Genomic DNA, 3,964 nt, shown 5'->3' with positions numbered 1-3,964 from the left:
GGGGGCAGTGCCTGACGCCTCCCGCGGGGTCCAGGAAGCCATCGGTAACTGGGCAGGCCAGGCGGACAGTGCCTGACACTGCCTATGGGGTCCAGGCCACCATCGGGGACCAGGCAGGCCAGGAGGACAGTGCCTGATGCTGCCCTCTGGGTCCAGGCAGCCATCGGGGATCTGGGTAGGCTGGGGTGGCCAGAGTCTCTGGGATCACTATCTGCCCATGGGCCACCTGTGGACACAGGTGGAGCAGGCTGGGGTTGAACATTTTAATGAAAATTGGATGCCTGTTCCCCAGGCCACTGCGCCCCATCCCTGGCGAGGAGAGGGCAGTGGGCAGTTAGCAGGCACCAGGGCTTGGAAGAGACTGGGAGCAACCTGCAGGTGAGCCACCAGGAAGAGGTGCTGAACCATGATGACACAGAGGGCTGGCTGATGGAGGTGCGCAAAGGTGCAGATGAGGTGGCTCTTGCTGGTGCTGAGCTTGAAAAGTGCATTGACAGCCTGATGGACTAAATCACCTTTCTGAAGAAGGTGCATGAAGAGGAGATCACCGAGCTGTAGGCGCAGATCAAGTATGCTCAGATCTCTGTGGAGATGGACATGTTCTCCAAGTCCGACCTCTCTGTTGCACACAAGGACAATGGCTCCTAGTAGGAGAAGCTGGCTGTCAAGAACATGCAGAATGCAGAAGAATGGTACAAGAGCTGCTTCACCATGCTGACCAAGAGAACTGCCAAGAACACCTACGGGGTGCACGCTGCCAAGGACAAGGTGTCTGAAAGCCGCTGCCTGCTCAAGGCCAAGACCCTGGAGATCAAAGCATGTTGGGGCATGAACGAAGCTCTGGGGAAACAGCTGCCAGAGCTGGAGGATAAGCAGAACTCCGATGTTAGTGCTATGCAGGACACAATCAACAAATCAGAAAATGAGTTGAGAACTACAGAGAGTGAAATGGCATGATATTTAAAAGAATACCAGGACCTCCTCAATGTGGCTTTGGACATTGACATTGCAACTTACAGGAAACTCTTGGAAGGTGAGGAGACCCAGCTCAGTTTCACCAGCGTGGGAAGCATAACCAGTGGCTACTCCCAGAGTTCCCAGATCTTTGGTTGATCTGCCTAAGGTGGTTTACAGACTAGCTCCTACTTGATGTCCGCTCGCTCCTTCCCTTCTTAATATACCAGCCACGTCCAGGAGGAGCAGATTGAGGTGGAGAAGACCATTGGGAAGCTAAGGATGAACCCCCCCTCTGAAGGAGAAGCTGAAGAGGAGGAAAAGGAGAAGAAAGAGGCTGAGGAAGAGGAAGGAGAGGAAGAGGAAGAAGGTGCCAAGGAAGAATTTGAGGACACAAAGGAGGAAGAAGAAGGTGAAGGTGAAGGAGAAGATGCCCAAGAAGCTGAGGATGAGAGAAAGATGAAGGTGCTGGGAGGAGCAAGCAACCAAGAAAAGATTGAGCCCCCCTTTCCTTAATTATTTCAGGAATAATCCTCCTGAAACCAGGTCAACCCCGTCACCAACCAAGCAGTTGAGTTTCCGATATATATAACATTCTAAGGTGACTCAGGTTGGACATTAAATATTATGCTATGACTTTTCTCCTTATGCAGAGTATCTGTTTGCTTGCAGAGTGGCTTCCTGGCTTGCTGCCAGCCTGTGCATGGTCCATGCTTATGAGTTTAGAATCTATGACAATGTGAATAATTCAGGTGTTATAATAAAAACACATGAATTCACTGATGTTAATGTTAAACTTCATGGAAAAAATAGTCCTTTGAATCTTTGGTGGTTAGAAATTAAAGACCTCAAATCATGTGCAATAAACAGTAAATAAAGTTACACTGAATGACAAAAAAAAATAAAACACACTAGGGGCCAGGAAATGTTCAAAGAACTGGGGAATCATTCCCAAATCAGGAAGGGAAGTCACAGGGTGTATATTATTGCTATGAATACACTATTTTCTACTACTTACAACAAATACAATGTAATGTATTATATGCCTTCCTATCACATGAAGTATGTATTCTCATAGAGTAATACTGGTATATATGTTATAGTTATGGCAGTATGTCATATCCTATCTATATTAATAAAGGGTAATATGCTAATTAGACCATAAGACCTTCCAGAAGTCCTTCCGGACAAAGCCATGGTGGTGGGGCCAAGGCAGAGGTGGTTAGGGGTGATTAGGCCAGGAGCGGAAGGCAGTTGAGGGTGATCAGGCCAGGCGGGGAGGGCAGTTAGGGGTGATCAGGCTGGCGGGGGGGCAGTTGGGAGAGAGCAGGCTGGCAGAGAGGACCAGTTGGGAGTGAGCAGGCCAGCAGTGGGGTGTAGTTGGGGGCAATCAGGCCAGAAGGCAGAGTGGTTAGGGATGATCAAGCAGGCAGGCAAGTGAGCGGTTAGGAGCCAGCAGTCCCAGATTGTGAGGGGGTTGTCCGACTGCCAGTTTAGGCCCGATCCCACGGGGGTCTCATATTGGAGAGGATGCAGGCCGGGCTGAGAGACACCACCCCCACCCCCTTGCACGAATTTCATGCACCAGGCCACTAGTGTATGTATAACCAGACTCCACACACATAGTGGAAGTGAAAGATCTCCCTCACCAAGAGAAGTAAATTTACAGAAATGAAATGAGATCAAGGAAATAGATTGAACAACAAATGCCTGGTGGAAATGCAAATGTTTGTCAGCAGATGGTATCTAAAGTTCCAGAACATAGGGCTAACACAGGGAGGCACATCACTAGGCAGAGAAAAGCCAACATGGTAATAAAGCAGGTATGAGGCTACAGACATCACAGCATTTTAAGATAGCAGCATATAGTCTACATTCTCTTAGCTATGTACAATGCACAGGCATCTGTTTATATACTGTATATTTATGTTTTTCTCATTTTATCAAGTTTACTAGAGGCCAGATGCACAAAATCTGTGCAAGGGGCTCGGCCCCTACTGCCGTGGAAGCCTCTGCCGCCTCTGCCTCGGCCCCTACCGCCACAGCTTCCTCCCGAAGGTCATCCAGAAGGATGTCCGGAAGGACATCCAGTCTAATTAGCATATTATGCTCTTATTATTATAGGTAATAATAAGGGCAAGAGCTTCTTGATAGTTTTGGCTCTGGAATATGAGATTCTGTCTTTAAGAAATGCATTAAAATTTATAAATTTCTTTTTATACAGATCTTGTATTTTTTTTGCTAAATGCATTCTTGATAACTATATAAATTTTATCAAGATACGTTTGTTTTGTCATTTTTGTTTTAGTTGGTTATTGTTGGTGTAACTGGCTAAGAATATTCAGGGAGTTTTAATGAAAAGTAAACTATACTATTTTTATTCTCATTTATTTTTACACTAAAATCATGGCATTTTCTTTTCACCTCTTAACAAGCTGCAAACATTATTTCTGTCTTCAAGAAAAAGAAAAACTATAAGTTTTTATTCATTAATGATTTAAGAGTATTGTTTTAATAAGCCATCAAGGTGTATAAAAAATATACTTTAGCAGAAGACAAAAATAGAGAATGGGTATTTAGTGAGTGAGGCAGTGAAAAAACAAAAAAATCTGAGAGAAAATCTGACTACTGAGAAGAAAAAGAAGTGAACTACATTAATAGCAGTATTTCCCAACTGGGGGAACCTTGCTGTTAATACAGAAGTTGCCCAAGAAAGAGGGCTAGTTGCCAGGTAAATAAATACAAAAGGACTCTTTCTAGGAAAATGGTCCATATGACCATTAGCCCTGAGAGCCAAAACTTCATTCACTAATGCATTGATACTCACTTCACTGATAATTTCTAACTACCTGTTTCAAGAACCTCTGCCAGGTGATTTCCTATCAATGTCCAATGGTGACTCCCCTCCAATTTCATTCATTAACTTGCTTACTTCCTGTCTATCAGATAGGAGTTGCATCTCTATCACACTTACATTGTTTGGTCTTTCTCTCTCATATATATATATATA

General features: G+C 45.0%; 1 pseudogene; it reads left to right on the top strand.

Annotated features, from left to right (window-relative positions):
- The first annotated feature begins 351 nt into the window (after positions 1-351).
- LOC103288370 (neurofilament light polypeptide-like) lies at positions 352-1,407 on the top strand (annotated as a pseudogene).
- The last annotated feature ends 2,557 nt before the right edge of the window (positions 1,408-3,964 follow it).

The sequence above is a fragment of the Eptesicus fuscus genome, chromosome 8 (assembly GCF_027574615.1).
Source record: "Eptesicus fuscus isolate TK198812 chromosome 8, DD_ASM_mEF_20220401, whole genome shotgun sequence".
In the NCBI taxonomy this organism is placed as follows: Eukaryota; Metazoa; Chordata; class Mammalia; order Chiroptera; family Vespertilionidae; genus Eptesicus; species Eptesicus fuscus.
The sequence above is the reverse complement of the archived record's forward strand: the minus strand, read 5'-3'. Positions and strand labels throughout refer to the sequence as shown.